General features: G+C 39.7%; 1 protein-coding gene across 3 annotated transcripts in view; it reads right to left on the bottom strand.

The window, feature by feature from the left end:
* The window catches only part of TCAF1 (TRPM8 channel associated factor 1), a 48039-nt gene extending 34578 nt beyond the window's left edge, over positions 1-13461 (bottom strand). For 2 of the 3 annotated variants that reach the window (XM_032401411.1, XM_032401408.1), the window contains exon 1: positions 1274-1437. The gene's annotated coding sequence lies outside the window, so the exon portion shown is untranslated. Of the gene's footprint in view, positions 1-1273; positions 1438-13303 lie in introns of those variants that run through there. The other variant, XM_032401409.1, reaches the window with a different exon arrangement.
* Between the last annotated feature and the right edge of the window lie 3500 nt (positions 13462-16961).

Raw genomic sequence — 16961 nt, 5'->3', positions numbered from 1 at the left:
CTGACCTCAGTTTTACTTGTACAATAGGAATGATAAAATTAGTACCTATATTACAGATTTATTGTAAGGCTGAAATTAAGTGAGTGAATACTTGTAAAGTTCTTAGATCAATGACTGGCATGCAGTAAGACTGTACTAGTGCCTGTTAAATAAAATAAATATTCAGGCTGCCCTAAGATTCAATACTTCATGTTCCAGGAAAATGCATACCTTTTAATATACTGGCTAGAGTTTTGGTCCAAATCCAAGTCGTACTTCCTTTCCCGAGTCCCCTTCAACCTCCTTTTCCGCTTTCCTTTCTTCTTTAAATCTTTCCCCAAATTGAACCGTATAATTAATAGCCAATAAGGGATATGGGTAGGTGAGCTCAGTGGCATAAAACATAGAAGGAACGCCAGGAACAGAAATCAAGAGAACCTCAATTCAGGATCCTGCCCAGTGAAGGACCACCTGAGCGACAGTGAGCACGTCCTTTATCGCCGACAGGGCTCAAGTTTCTGAGCTAATAAACAAGGAGGGCTGGAGACTTGCTTGCTAAGTCCCTTTCCAGTCTGAAATGACAAGACTAATAGCACCGCAAGGCAAACCCCCCAAGTACTGAGTTGCACGGAAAAATTTAAAATGCAAAACAAAAACGCACATATTGTTTACATAAAAATAAATAATAAAAGGACAAAAATATACGTGAGAAGGATAGACCCTAACTTACATCTGAGGATGGACATGAGATTTCATGGGGAAAAGATTTTAACTGTCAGGTTTTGTTTCTTAGAAAGGAGGAGACACACACACATATACACACACGGGGGGAGGGGGGAGACACACATCCACATCCACAGGGTGGGGGGCGGGGAGAGCAAGTGCGCTGAAGCAAAGGTAATAAAATGTCCGCATCTGATAATTCTGTTATATTATTTTCTGTACGTATCTGCAGCTTCGAAGCATTTCATCATGAGAAGTGTTGTAATAGGGCAGAAATTCCTGGAGAAGAATGAAGCACGAAAGAAATAAGAGCCAGAGTGGTAGAAAAAAGCAGAACCAGACACAGAGATGGAGAGACCGCAGGGAGTCCCCTTTGGAAGACATCTGCCTCCTTAGGCCCAAGCGGTCTCAGGCCCAGACCCTGACTACCTTCGCAGCCCCGCAGGCGCCCCCTCCCCCGCGCTCCCCCGGACTCTGGCCGGGTCGCTCCTTCTCCCACCCCAGCCGCGCGGGCTTGGTCGGTGCGCCGGGGCCTGCTCCGGTTCCAGAACCATCTTTAGACGATACTCACCCGTTATCCAGCAATTTTCACACCGGGCTAACCGGAGGGGGAAGGGACTGATCTGCAGAGACGTGACAAGGAGACAGGGCAGTCAGCCTGCAGACTCGGTAATTGGCGGAGGTGGCGGTGGGAGGCGTGCAGCGGGGAGATGGGCTGCAGTGCAGGGAGGGCGAGGGGGGTACCACCCGGGAGCTGATTGGCGGCTGCGGCGGGGGGGCGGAGCCTGGCTGGCCGCCCCCAGACCTCAGAGGCCCTGCTTTGTGTTGAGACGATGCAGCCCCAAATCCTGGATGGGGTCCCGGCACGGCTCCGAGTGCGACAGGGCGATTGGTTAAAGAACAAATCCGTAAGACTTTACCGAGGGAGGGGTTGATAAATATAGATTTGTATATAAAACGATACATAACTATTTACAAGAAAAGAGTTAACTATACATATATGTGCCAGGAGTTAGGCTGTATCTATATTAATATTTTTAATGAACGTTTAACATGGTATTAAAAATAAAGCTTGCATTTTTGTAGGAAAAACTTTTTAAATATTTATATATGCTTATATAAACACAAATTATGTGGAAAACATACATCAAACAATTAGAATCAGTTACTTCAGACAGTTAACAGTAGATTACTTTTAAGTATGTTTTCTTCATACACCTCGTTAACATTTCAGTAGAAATATAGATTATTTTGTGATAAAAATTGATAAATTTAATGAACTAAAACAGATAAAATATCCTTGCTCAAATAGCTGGTAGTGACACAGCCATAAATATGATTTTTCCCTGTGTGGGGGATTCTTGAACTTTGTCCCTAGTCCTGTCTCATTTTAGTCAGTAAGAGCAGGATATAACACTTGACTTTTGAGCCATAACCTGACTATATGGTCCCGCCTTGAATCCATGTCTGCTCATCTAGCTTGGTGAGCTCAAATTTAGAAGCTGGGACAAAACCCAGCTTGTTCCCTTTTATGGCTGGTCCCAAAGGCCTGAAAGATTTGTGTGGCATCTGTACATTCTGCTGTTTCCTCACCCTTCACCCATCACTGCACTGGCCCCTATTCTCTGGGTGCCTAAGGAGAAGGTGTCCCTGATCAAACTGTTCTCAGGAAGTGACCAGTAAAAAGCTTTCTCCCCTACCACAAAACAGTGTCCAGGCCGGACCTTTGACAAGAATGTGGTTTCAGTGGTAAAGGAGATAGATTCCTACATCCTGTATCACTTTGGGGTTTCATTACAACTCCCCAAACTAGAGTAAACATAAGTCAAGAACTGTGTTTTGTTCTTCTTTAGATTCTCCACTTCATGTGGCCACAAACAGGTGCTTGGTAATGTCTGCTTGATGGATGGATGGACAAGATACATGACTGTGGGGTGAGGAAGGCAATCTTAGCACACTCCTCAACAAGACAAAGAGTAGCTTAACAGTGAATCAAATCACAGCTTTCCTATGTTGTAAGTTTTCTCGTCTTCTTCATGTTCTTTTCTTTTAATCTTCTCCCATAAGCCTTTTGTTTTCTTCCTATATCTGCTAAAATTTCAGCTAGTTCTAATCTCTCCCTCTGTTTCAAACTTCACATCACTTGCTCTGTTTTAAATCTTGTATCCTTCTAGAGTTTCTGTTTTTCTTTCCAGTTTCTACTTTGAGACTGCCATGAAATCCTGAATGTAATGAAATAACTTTTGAAATATTACATTCAGTAAATACTCAGCTAAATTGGAATGAATGAACAATTTATTAAAAACCCATACTATAAAATATTATGCAGTTCTGAAAAAGGATAAGCTCAAGTCATACCTTGAGGAATGCTTTCAATATATATTTTCAGCAAAAAATTTGTAATGCTCCTAGTATGTGTTTATGTTTATCTAAGCAGGAAAAATAAGGACATATTTGGCTACCTCAGGAAGTGGAGAGGGTTGACCAGTAATTTTTTCTTTAGACATTTATTTTTATTTTTTTAAACTTTTTTTTAAAAAAGATTTTATTTATTTATTTGAGAGAGAGAGAATGAGAGAGAGAGAGAGCATGAGAGGGGCGAGAGTCAGAGGGAGAAGCAGACTCCCTGCTGAGCAAGGAGTCTGATGTGGCACTCGACCCTGGGACTCCAGGATCTTGACCTGAGCCAAAGGCAGTCGCTTAACCAACTGAGCCACCCAGGCACCTTTCTTTAGCATTTTGTACTTTTAAAATGTTACAAACATAACATAATATACATATATATATATATATATATATATATATATATATATATATATATAAGGACTATTCAGTAATACCACTCTTAGGTATATACCCAAGAGAAATGTATATATATGTCACCAAAAGACATGTACTATAATGTTCAAGGCAGCACCATCCATAATAAGCTAAAACTGGATGCTACCCAATACTACCCTCCCTTCTTTCTTACCCCTAGTTCTGCCCTGGCACTATCTTCTATTACAAGTGTCTTAAAGATGTTATCTTCAGATAAATTTGAGAATTTATTTTCAAAAGATCTTTAAGGAAATTCTAAAGGATGTATCTCAAGAAGAAATAAAATAATCTGAGATAAATTATCTGAAATGTAAGACAAAATGGTAAGAGACTTCTAAATCTGGCACTGAGAGAATACCTTATTTAGAACAATCCTTCCACTGAAAATTCACAGCAATAAAAGTTGGACAAAATATAGGAAACAATGGAAGACTTGGAAGAGCAAACAACACAAGGAGAATTTGAGAAGCTATAATCCCAAGGGAAGAAATACACAGGACATGAGCTCTGCATCCACTGGGGATTTTCAAGTTCACAATGCAGAAAAAGTGAGGCCAAGCAGAAAGTGTCAGTCTTACTGATTCAAGATTCTCAAACCAACTGAACTCAGAGGGCAAAATTTCAGACGAGAAGCTATCTATGAGAGTGAATATTAAAAATCTGTATACAAATTCCCCTTAATTTGTCACTGGCTGACTCTTAAACTATGCACACACAGGAAGGGACCACTACCTCCAAAAAAATCCACCAAAGCTTGTTGAAAATAGCAGCTAAAATGTCAAACAGGTGACAGTTATTTCAGTACCTGTACTATTCTGGGAATAAAGCAGTGGAGGTCAAGTCCCACAAAAACAATACACTCTTAATCAACACACTCTTTCAGTTGAGACATGAGAGGATCCATGGCATATCAAAAGAATGACACCTTTGGAGTCAGGATTATGGTCTTGGGTAAAGGAAAAACTTAAAATGCACCAATTTTAAGAAAGCTTAAAACTAACCTTTAATGGCATGAAAGTACTCTTCTGGTGCTTTATCATTTCTCACCCCCACCCCCAAAATCCTCTTTGAAAAACAATAACATCAACCATAACTTTATGGTTTAGGGGGAGGCTAAAAATCAGATTACATTGCCAAGAACTCAGAAGAAACAACAAATAATAGAAACAGACTCACAGGTGGTTTGGACATTTGCATTCTTAGGGATTGACTTTAAAATAACTGAGTCAATATGTTAAAAAATTATAGAAGCAAGGCTGGAGAATTTCAGTATCATAAAACTCATACATAGACAACCATAAAGACTCCATCAAAAAACTGTTAGAACTAATAAACAAATTCAGTATATTCAGTATGGTTGCAGGATACATAATCAACATACAAAAATTAGTTGTGTTTTTATAAACTAACCAGGAAGTATCTGAAAAGGAAATTAAGAAAATAATCCCATTTACAATAGCATTAAAAACAATAAAATACTTAGGAACCAATTTAACCAAGGAGGTAAAAGATGACATTTATAAAACATTGAAGAAAGAAATTGAAGACACAAATAAATGAAAAGATATTCCATGTTCATAGTTTGGAAGAATCAATAATGTTAAAATGTCCATACTAACCAAAATTATCTACAGATTTAATACAATCCCTATCAAAATTCCAATGGCATTTTTTACAAAACTAGAAAAAAAAACCAATTCTAAAATTCATATGAACCACAAAAGAACTCAAATTGCCAAGGCAGTCTTCAGCTAGAAGAATAAAATTTGAGGCATTACAAATGCCCGATTGCAAACTATACTACAAAGCTACAGTAATCAAAATACTATGGTACTTGCAATGGGAAAAAATAGAGAGCCCAGAAATAAACCCACACATTTACATTCAACTCACTATCAACAAAGGTACAAAGAACACACAATGGGGAAAGGATAGACTCTTCAATAAATGGTGTTGGAATAACTGGATATCCACATGCAGAAAAATACCGTATATGAAAATCAACTCAAAATGTAATTAAGATTTAAATGTTAAGACCTGAAATTGTAAAGCTACTAGAAGAAAATATAGGGAAAAAACTTTTTGAAATTGGTCTGGGCAATAAATATTTGGATATAACCCCCAAAACACAGGCAACAAGAGCAAAAGTAAACAAATAGGACTACTTCAAACTAAAAAGCATCTGCATAGCAAAAGAAACAATCAACAGAGTGAAGGGACAACCTATGGAATGGGAGAAAATATTTGTAAACCATATGTCCCCAATAAGGGGTTAATACAAAAAATATATAAGGAATTCAAACAACTCCACTAGCAAGAAAATAAATAATCCAATTAAAAAATGAGCAAAGGATCTAAGTGGACATTTCTCAAAAGAAGACATACAAATGGCCAATAGGTATATGAAAAAGTACTCAAATCCACTAATCATCAGGGAAATACAAATCTGAACCATGACATATCACCTCACACCTGTTAGAAGGACTACTATCAAAAAGATAACAAGTGTTGGTGAGGATATGGGGAAAAGGAAACATTTGCACACTGTTGGTGTGAATGTACATTGGTAAAGTCATTAGAGAAAACAGCATAGAGATTCTTCCCCAACTTGAAAATAGAACTACCATATTATCCAGGAACCCAATTTCTGGGTATATATTCAAAGGAAATGAAATCAATATCTGGAAGTGATATTTGCACTCCTATGTTCATTGCAGTATTATTCACAGTAGTCAAGATATGGCAAATGACTTAAGTGGTTATCCAATGAATGAATGGATAAATAAATTGTTGTATGTATATTCAATGGAATTTATTTAGTCATAAATAAATAGAAGAAAAGTAATAAAAAAGTCATAAAAAGAAGAAAACCTGGCCATTTGTGACAACGTGGATGAACTTTGATGGCATTATGCTAAGTTTCAAAATAATTCAAAGACAAATACTGTGTGATCTCATTTATATGTAGAATTTAAAATAGTCAAACTCAGAAACAGAAAGTGGCATGTGCTGGGAGGTGGAAGAAATGGGGAGATATATAGATCAAAGGTTGCAAAATTTCAGGTATGTAAGGTAAATAAGTTCTGGAGATCTAATGTATAGCACAAGGACTATAGTTAATAATACTGTATTATATACTTGAAATTTGCTAAGAGAATAGATCTCAATTGTTCACACACACATACACACACACAAAAGGTTAACTATGTGAGATGATCAATATATTAATTAGCTTGATGTGGTAATCATTTCACAATGTACACATATATCTAAACATCACATTGTACATTTTATATATATGCAAATTTTCTCAATTATACCCTAATAAATGTTATGAATTAAATGTGTTATACAACTAGAGTATTCCTAAAACATTCAACCTAACACATTACAACATATAACTTCGAAATAAGAGGAGCAGAAAAATGGGGAATGAAGGAGTAAAAGAGGGGAGGGGAATGAAAGAGACAGATAAAGCACAAAAAATAATAAGCAAAAAAAAAAAGAGAGAGAGATAGAAATAAATCTATTTGCACTACTAATCACAATATATATAACTGGAATAAATTATTCAGTGGTAAGTTATAAATTGTCAAACAATAATTTTTTTTATTTACTTATTTTTAAAGATTTATTTATTTGGGGAGGAGAGGGTCAAGGCAGAGGGAGAGACTCTCAAACAGAATCTCCACTGAGCATGGAGCCTGATGCCAGGCTCAATCTCATGACTCCGAGATCATGACCGGAGCCAAAATCAAGAGTCAGATGCCCAGCCAACTGAACCACCCAGGCATCTCTCAAACAATAATTTTAAAACCAGCATTTAAAAAATACCGGTAAGTTTATGACTATATATGACCTAAAACATAGTTTTAGAAAGATTTAAAGTCAAAGGATGAAAGAAAGATAAATCTTTCTCGGAGGTAAACACCAATCAGGGTAAACATTAGTCAAAGAAACCTTGATTTGATAGGTGAACAAATTAAGAATTTAAGCCAAAAAGCATTAATAGGTAGCCATAATATTGAATCCTTACATTATGTTAAAATTTTCAGTTTACTCCAATTCACTAATAACAGAGCCTCAAAATATATAAAGTAAAAATATACAGATCTACAATGAGAAATTTCAAAATCTACCATCATAGTGAGAGATTGTAACATACTTTTTGTCTTGTAATCGACAATTCAAACAGATAAAAAACTGGTAAGGATATGGCAGATCTGGATTGTATAATTACCACACTTGTTAATATAATTAGACACTATACATTATCTTCAAGCACACAAATGAAACTGATCATGTGCTAGATTATAAAGCTGGGTTCAGGGCGCCTGGGTGGCTCAGTCGTTAAGCTTCTGCCTTCGGCTCAGGTCATGATCCCAGGGTCCTGGGATCGAGTCCCACATCGGGCTCCCTGCTCGGCAGGAAGCCTGCTTCTCCCTCTCCCACTCCCCCTGCTTGTGTTCCTGCTCTCGCTATCTCTCACTCTGTCAAATAAATAAATAAAATCTTAAAAAAGAAAAATAAATAAAGCTAGTTTCAATAAATCCAAAGGAATTGATATCATACATTCTCTGACTATATTATGAATTAGGTAACATTTACTGCAAGATAATAAAAGAAACCTCATGTGAGTAACTGGAAATTAAAATACACTGTTCTAAAAAAATGCATGGCTCAAATAAGAAATCATAATGAAAATTATAGATACTTACAGCTACATGATAGCAAAATATTCGTATCAAAACTTGTGAGATATAGCTAAAAAGCAGTGACACAAATTTAAGAGCTTAATGTGCTAAACATATGAGCTAAGCATATACCTTAAAAGCTTAGAAAATAACAGAAAATTAAAGAAGAACTAATAAAACAAATAACAATTAATGAAAAAAAAAACTAAGTTTCATGTATGTGTGTGTATGGGTGTAAGTATATGAAAGAGCTAATAAAGTAGTCCAAATTCTGGCAAAATTAGTCAAAACAAAATGAGAAAGTATATTTACACACATTAATAATAAAAACAGGTCATAATAATAGATGATGAAACTAAACGTAATGAGAGAATATTATGAACCATTTTATTCTATTAAGTTTGATTATATATATATAACAGTTAAATATCTTAGAAAATAAATTCATGAAAATTGACTCATAAGAAAACCTAAATAGTCCTATAATCCTTAAAGTAATTGAACCAACAAGTTTAATACCTTTTGATAAAGTAAACTCCACAACCTGGGGTTTTGCTGGTGATTTGAGGAAATAGTCAAGCACCAGATAATTCCAACCTAGCCCAAATTCTTCCATAGAATAGCAATAGTGAGAATACTATCCATCTTATTTTATGAGATGATATCAACAAATAATAAAGTAAGAACCAAAGAGGATAATTACATGCCAATCTCAATTCACATATATAAATGCAAATATCTAATGCTTATCTTTATATAAAAGTTATTGCATATTTACCATAGACAATTTATTCCAGGAAAGCAAAGCTGATTAAATATTAAAGATTGAATACTACACTTCATCATATTAACATATTTAAATGGAAAAAACATATGAGAAAATCAATAGCTACAGAAGAAGCATTCAATAAAACATCTACTTATAATAAAAGTGCTTCCCAGAAGAAGAATCAAACTTTCTTATCATGGGACAAGGCATTTACAAACTAACCATTGCAAATGCAATATTTAAAGTTGACATAATGAAATCTTTTTCTTTCTTAAGGAAAAAACAAGATGCCCTTCTCACCTTTATTCAACTCTATACTGAAGGTCCTAGCCAATGCAGTGAGACAGGAAAAAGAAATTAAATGTATAAGGATTGGAAAGGAAGAAACAATACTGTCGATTTTCAGATGATACGATAGCCTGTGTAGCAAATCTGAAAGATTGTACAGGTAAATTTAGAACTATTAATGGAGTTTGTCATGTTTGATATAGAGTCAATATATAAAAGGCAACTGAATTTCTATACAACAGAAACAATAAGCTATAAAATATAATTTTATAAAAGAAAACATTTACGATAGCAGTAAAAACATAATGTATTTGGAAATAAATTTAATAAACATAAGCAGAAGGAAAACAATGAAAAATATTACAAAACATTAAAAAACATTAAAGTTGAGCTAAATAAATAGGATTATATACCAAGTTCATAGATGGAAAAATGCAACATCTTAAAGAGGACTTGTCTCTCCAAACTGATATATAAAATTAATGCAATATCAACCAAAATTCCAGTGGGTTTATTTGCTTGTTTGTTCCTTGTTTTGGAGAACTTGATAAGTTTATGTAAATATTTATATGGAGGCACCTAGTTGGCTCAGTTGGCTGAGCGTCTGACTTTTGGTTTTGGGTTGGCTCATGATCACAGGACCACAGGATCGAACCCCACATCAGGCTCCATGCTCAGTGCAGAGTCTGCTTGAGATTCTCTCTCTCCCTCTCCCTCCACCCCTCTCCTTGCCCGTATGCTCTCTTTCTCTAAAACAAATAAATAAAATTTTTAAAAAATTTATTTATATGGAAGATCAAAGATCCAAGAATTGCTAAAAACTCTTGAAGAAAAATTTTAAAAATGGTAAGATCTTTAGATAACTACAGGATTAGGAAACTTAAAACAAATTCATGCTTACATGAAAAACCGAATTCTTGCAGATCACTGGTGCTGAGACAACTGATTATCCATATGGAATAAACAATATAACAATCAGTTTCCAGGTGGATTAAGACAAATTGCCAAATGCAAAACTATAAATGCTTTTAGAGGTAAATATAGTAAAATTACTGTTTTGAGAAACCAATTTTCTTTTTATAAAAGAAAATATTGGTAACTTGAAATTAAAATTCAAAACTTAGTTCGCTGAGAGATATGGACATACAGAGAAAGAAAAGCTAAGCACCAAATTGAAAGCAGATATTTGCAGCATGTACAGCTGATGAAGAATTGATTACCTATACTATACATTATATAAGGAAAGCATTCCAATGAGTCAATAAGAAAAAGGCAAACAACCCAATATGAAAATGAGTAAAAGACAGGAACCAGGATTTCAGAGAGAAAATGAGTAAAAGACAGGAACCAGGATTTCATTGGTGAACACAATAGTTCACCAATGTTTGAAAAGATGGTCACTTCATTAGTTATTGGAGAAATGCTAATTAAAATCACAGTGAATGGGCGCCTGGGTGGCTCAGTTGGTTGAGCGACTGCCTTCGGCTCAGGTCACGATCCTGGAGTCCCTGGATCGAGTCCCGCATCGGGCTCCCTGCTCAGCAGGGAGTCTGCTTCTCCCTCTGACCCTCCCCCCTCTCATGTGCTCTCTCTGTCTCATTCTCTCTCTCTCTCACATAAATAAATAAAATCTTTAAAAAAAAATAAATAAAATCACAGTGAAACACTATTCATGCCCACCAGACAGGCTAAAAATGAAATTTGATAATACCAAGTTATAACAAGTATGTGGAGTAACAGAAACTCTTGTCTATTGCTAGAGGGAGTAAAAACCAGCTCAATACTTTGAAAACAGGTTGGAAATAACCTAATAAAGTTGCACATACACAAATCTTATAACCTGGTAATTCAATCCAGGGAACCAGAGTGAGCCTGTGCATGTGAACCAGAAGGCATGTACAAGAATGTTAGAGAACAACGTTATTTGTTAATATCCCCTGTAGTAGGCAGCCTTTAAAACCTCCAGATGTCCATGGTTTTGTGTAAGCCCTTTCTCTTGAGTGTGGGCTACATTTAGTGATTCACTTCTAATAAATAGAAGATCACATGTCACTTTTGAGATTAGGTTACAAAAAGAATCTGGCCTTCATCTTTTTCTCTCGTTCTCTCAGGGAGCCTTTATCCTGGGGGAAGCAAGCTGCCATGTTGTGACTAGTTCCTAAACAGAAGCCCATTTGGCAAAGAACTGATGTGTCCAACCAAAGCCAGTGAGGCCAAGAGGCTTGCCAACAGTCACTTGAGGGAGCTTGGAAGGGGTTCCCTCTATCCTCAGCCTCGAGAAGACTGAAGTACCAGACGATATCGCTTATAGCCGGTGAGAGATACTGCGTCAGACACTCCCTGCTAAGCTCTTTCTGGATTCCTGACCCACAGAAACTGTGAGCTAATAGGTTTTTATTTTAACCTGCTAAGTGTTGGGGTAATTTGTTACACAGCAATAGATAACTAATACATTTCCCAGACTAGCAACAACCTAAATGTAGAATGGATAAATTATAGTATTCTCATACCATAAACAGTGAAAATGAAGGAATCATCAAGGGTGAATCTCAAAAACTTGAGTATGTACAGTATAATGCCATTAATATGAAAATTTAAAAAATTAGGGAAAGCAAACATGTACATACATGTTTTTGGAATACACGCACAAATCACAAAGCTATAAAGAAAAGCAAGGAAATGATTAATCCAAAAACCAGCTGTCACCTCTCACGGAAGGGAAAGGATGGGCTTTAGGGGGACACGCAGGGGGCTTCTGTGGTACTGCACTGTCATTTTTTCGATCTAGGAGATGGTCAGGCATTCTGTTCATTATTCTTTAGACCGTTCTAGACGTTTTATATACCCCTTTATAATAAACACAAAAAAATCAAACCAAAGCAAAAAAGAAAGCAAGGTATTGAAATGAAGTCAATGGACAAATAAATAATTTGGAATATGAAAGAAAGGATGGATGGATGGATGGGTGGTTTGCTAGATGGATCATTCGGTCCTCTATGTCTAATCAAACTTGAACTTCTTTCAAGAAGTTTCATGATTGGGGGCCCCTGGGTGGCTCAGTCGTTTAAGCGTCTGCCTTCCGGAAGCTCAGGTCATGATCCCAGGGTCCTGGGATCGAGCCCGCATTGGGCTCCCTGCTCTGCGGGAAGCCTGATTCTCCCTCTCCCTCTCTCCCTGTTTGTGTTCCCTCTCTCACTGTGTCTCTCTCTGTCAAATAAATAAATAAAATCTTAAAAAAAAGAAAAGAATTTCATGATTATCTGGTTCATAAATCTTTTTCTCCTATACTTAAGGCTTTCTCCGTTCATTGCAGGTTTACCCAACTCATTGGCCAGCCCGAGCTGTTTACCTGGGAACTGTATAATCCAGTAGGCTGCAGGCCAAACACATTCCAGACTGACGTTCCGCCCCCTTCACGGCACCTACTCTTACCACCACCCCTCCCGCACCCCGCACCTCCCTCCCCCAGCGCAGACACACTCAGAGCCTTTGGGCGCCTAGAGCACTGGAGTAGGCTTTCGAGGGGTGGGGTGGGGGGTGGGAGTGGTCCTGCAGAGGCCAGCAACAGCCAGATAATTTAAGAGCAACGCCCCAGGAGATGGGGTAACATTACCTCCGGGGTTCGTTTTAGCTCAAATCTCAATGACTCCTTGTAGAGCACACGCACAAAAAAAGCACAAGAAAATGGGGAGGGGGAAGGTCATCGCCTCCTGACAAGCAAGGGAGACAAACACTGCGGCAAGAAGAAAATAGAGACCGAGTTGCAGGGAGACAGCAGAGAAGAATCCGGGAGGTAAACAGCAAGGAATTCTGTTAAACACGTCTGCCACCCTCCCCTTGAGGACAAGTAGAGGCCCCACACCAGTCCCCATCCTTCCCTACCCCACAGCACGCACAGTCTCCACGGGCATTCCCTCTGTCTCCCCGTACCCCCATCCCACCCCACCCCCGGGCCACGGCGCTCCGGGCTGTGGCCTGTGTCGCTTCCAGGCCTCTTTGGGTCCAGAATCCATCGCTGACCCCCACTTACCGTTTGCCCCGCTTTCCCTGCAGCGCGGGTTCGGGGCGGAGAGGACCGGCTCGGAGGGGCAGCGGTAGTTCCCCAAGGGAAGGAGCTTCTCAGGTGAGAAGGGACTGGGCGGCCGCCGAGGCTGGGGACGTGGAAAGTCTCAGGCAGACAGGGGGGCGCGCGGGGGGCAGGGGGGGCGTCCCGGGAGCTGATTGGTGGCCGCGGCGCTGGGGCGGAGCCTGGCCCGAAGTCCCCGGACCGTAGAGGCCTCGCTTTGTATCAATTTCTGCAGGAAGATGCGGCCCCAAATCCGGCATGGGGACCCCAGCACCCGTCCAGGGAGCGCGGCAGGGCAGTTTGTTGAAAAATAAATCTGAGACAATTTATGAACAAGTGAGTAATTGATATACAATAATATATTTTTATATAAGATAATGCGCAATTATCTCTAAGAGTTAAATCTTCGGGTCCTAGATACATTTTTAATTAAAAGCGTCAAGGTGCATTAGAATGGAGCATACGGTTACATTCTTATAAGAAGAAAACAATCTTGCAAGGCTTATATACCGGGCAGGGCTAAGAGTGAAGGAGTTGGCTATTGATACTTATCTTCATAACCACTGAATTATTTTAAAATAGCACATGTATAGTTTTATAAGTTAAATAAAAAACAGGAAGGTGTTAAAAATATTACTAACTAACAAATAGGTGGCAGATATTGGGCATGAGAGAAAGAAAGGTGTGGCTATTATGAACCTAGACTGTGAAGCCTTGGCACATCGCCTCCTTACCGTCCGGGGAGTGCATTCCCTTCCTATGGCTGCAATAACAAGTGTCCACAAATTTAGTGACTTGAAACAATACATTTATTATCATATACATCTGTAGCTCAGAAGCCCACTGGCTGAGATCAAGGTGTAGATAGGGCTGTGTTCCTTCTGGAGGCCCTCAGGGAGACTTCATTTCCTTGACTTTTTCAGCTCCTGGAGGCTACCCAAATTCTTTGGCTTTTGGGTTCCACCTTCAAAGCCAGCCATCTCATTACCTGGACCTCTATGCCTGTCCTCATATTTCTCTTGCTTCTCTTTCACTTATTTCTGAGCGACTTTGACCTGTTAGCTCCCTTTCCGCCCTGGATCCCACAGGCCACCCTCAGTTCTGAATCCCACTTCCCTTTTTATGCTTATTTCTCTTTCTGTTCATCTTCTCTTCTGCATTGGTTCGTCTTTGTCCCCCCAGATAATTTCCTTCTTTACAGGTAGAAAGTGTAGTGGGTAGAGCACCTTATGAACAGAACACTTGGTTGTGCCCTTTTACTGCCACTTAAAACTCTGCTGCTTTTCAGGGCTGTGGAAACACACGCGATACCGTGTGAGACAGGGCGTTCTTAACTCTGACGGCTGTCAGTCCGAGTGCCCCGCCTCTCCGCGCGTTCCTGTCCAGACCCTCACCCAGGGACTGACTTTCCTTCCCAGGCCCAGAGCCAGTCCTCAAAGAGCGTGTGGGTGACGTCAGAGGAGGAGGGGCGACGGGGCTGGGGTGCGGGGAGGCAGCTGTGGGAGGAGAGGAGCTGAGCAAAACAGCCAAGCCCCCCATTGGCAGGGAATTTGCTGGCTGAGGTCGGTGATGTCTGCCTGTGCTTGGGTGGAGGAGGTTTGCAGGCTGCCATGGCCCTGTCTCCTCCCAGACCCCCCCCCCCCGCCCCCCTCCCCACACACATTAGGAGCCAAGCCTAGGGCCGGTGATTTCGGCCTCCCAGATTCTGTACTGAACACACTGGCCTCAGTGGGCATAGAAATGTCAAGGTCATGCTCCATCTCCACCTGGGCTAACCCTTTCTGCTGTCTGAATTCAGTATTCCTTTTTCGAGAAAGGAGCTTGGAGGAGATGTTTTAGCTCCCAAACTCTATGATCAATTGCACAGCAGAATGGTGGGTTTTGTGAGTGTCAGGGGAGTGAGTGGGGGAGGGCAGGCATGTGTGCTCTTGACTCTCCCTTTCTGAGAGGAGGAGGAATATGGCAAGAGAGAAATGCAGCTGCGTTGGCAGAGAGAATGAGAAAGAGAGAGAGCTCAATGCCAAGGCACCCCGGGTCCTTTAGGAACACTCAGTCTGCCTCCACAGAAGACCCCAGACACCCCACTCAGCTGCACAAACGTGCCCAGACGTTGGCTCTGTCTTTCATCCTAGGAGGACTTTCTAGTCAGAAACTACCCTTCTGTGTCTGGGAAGCCAGTTGCTCATTTTTAGAAACCTCTGAGAGCTGAACCCCATGTCTGCCCTCCACTCTGGTGGGGCAGTTCTGAGGGAGGCTAGGTTTCTGCAGGGAGGCTAGGAGAGGACAGGTGGCTTGCAGATTTCCAGGGAGAAGGGGACAGTGGTTGTACCAGTGAACAGAAAGGCTGACCCTCTCCTGAGTCAGAAAATTCTTCTTGCCTTTGAACTGATCCTCCTGTCCTTTTCCCCCGGATCTTGAGCCTGTTGGCCTTCAGACTGGAATTCCACCATCAGCTCTCCTGTCTGCAGCTGGCTGATTGCAGAGTCTGAGACTCGCTGGCCTCCCAGATCCCCTGAGCCAACTCCTTGTAATAAATCAATGTCCTCTATCCCGATCTGTACAGATGCACCTATCTGTAGCCCCTCACTGGTGCTTTTCGTTATTTACCAGGCAGGCCTCCGTCCTGTGTGTTTTCCTAAGCTTTTTTCCTCCCCACCACCCCTAAAAGCTCTATGTTGCATAACATAGGGACTTCTAGGGTGGGAGGGGGACATTTAAGTACACTTAATGTAACTCTTCACTATAGTCTGGGATAAAAGCCTTGAGGAAAATAAATCAGCTACCAGAGAACCTTTATGGTTGATTCCATCCCTCCCCATTTTCTCCCTCATGTCCTTATGTGTCCCTCTCTGTGGGCTTTAATAGGGACTAAAATCAGTTTTTTAAGTGGAATTATTACAAACACGAGTGCAAAGAAGAACATGTTTAAAGCTTATTCTTGGAACATTTTGTGTTTAGAAATGAATAGTTGAGGGGCGCCTGGGTGGCTCAGTTGGTTAAGCGACTGCCTTCGGCTCAGGTCATGATCCTGGAGTCCCGGGATCGAGTCCCACATCAGGCTCCCTGCTCAGCAGGGAGTCTGCTTCTCCCTCTCCCGCTCCCCCCTCTTGTGCTCTCTCTCTCTCTCACTCTCTCTCTCAAATAAATAAAATCTTAAAAAAAAAAAAAAAGAAATGAATAGTTGAGAAATAAATATAATCAAAATAGGAAATAAATATAATAAATAAATATAAATTGAGAAATAAATATAATCATTGAGAAATAAATATAATCAAAATAGGAACAGTGGGAGGATGGGGGGAAACTGAGGGAAGACTGGTAAAGCAGGAGAATTTTTTTTTTTTTTTAAAGAACAGTTAAGTGCTATCTTCTGTTTAAGGACAAAGACTTCCTTATTTTTATTAAAGCAATATAGTGCATTAATAGATGGGAATCAAGAAAAAAGGAAGGATTATACTGCACATGCTATTTTTATTTTTTAAAGTTTTACTTATTTAAGTAATCTCTACACCCAGCGTGGGGCTCGAACTCATGACCCTGAGATCAAGAGTCACACACTCCCCTGACTGAGCCAGCCAGGCACTTCTGCACGTGCTACTTTTAATTTAAAAGGTATTTAATT

Source organism: Phoca vitulina, unplaced genomic scaffold (genome assembly GCF_004348235.1).
Source record: "Phoca vitulina isolate PV1807 unplaced genomic scaffold, GSC_HSeal_1.0 scaffold4, whole genome shotgun sequence".
In the NCBI taxonomy this organism is placed as follows: domain Eukaryota; kingdom Metazoa; phylum Chordata; class Mammalia; order Carnivora; family Phocidae; genus Phoca; species Phoca vitulina.
Note: the sequence above shows the minus strand (reverse complement) of the source record. Positions and strands in the feature narration are given on the sequence as shown.